This window comes from Theobroma umbraticum, unplaced genomic scaffold (genome assembly GCF_002168275.2).
Source record: "Theobroma umbraticum cultivar Fairchild unplaced genomic scaffold, ASM216827v3 scaffold_81.0, whole genome shotgun sequence".
In the NCBI taxonomy this organism is placed as follows: Eukaryota; Viridiplantae; Streptophyta; class Magnoliopsida; order Malvales; family Malvaceae; genus Theobroma; species Theobroma umbraticum.
Genome location: NW_018397268.1, coordinates 5,270,836 through 5,271,049, shown reverse-complemented (window position 1 = coordinate 5,271,049; position 214 = coordinate 5,270,836).

The following is a 214-nucleotide window of genomic DNA, read 5'->3' as shown; positions in this document are numbered from 1 at the left end:
ATTCAATATCATATTCTCATAGTTCATGTCTCTTTTTTTATTTTTCTCAAATTTGAAATTTCTAATTTACTTTTCCATTTCATTTCCATAAATCAAGTTTATTCCACAAACATTAGGGTATAGTTAATTCCAGATTACCCTTTTGGATGTTTAAGTTGCCATTTAACTTACATCCTACTATAAGTTATCTCTTATGTAATCCATATAAATTCAC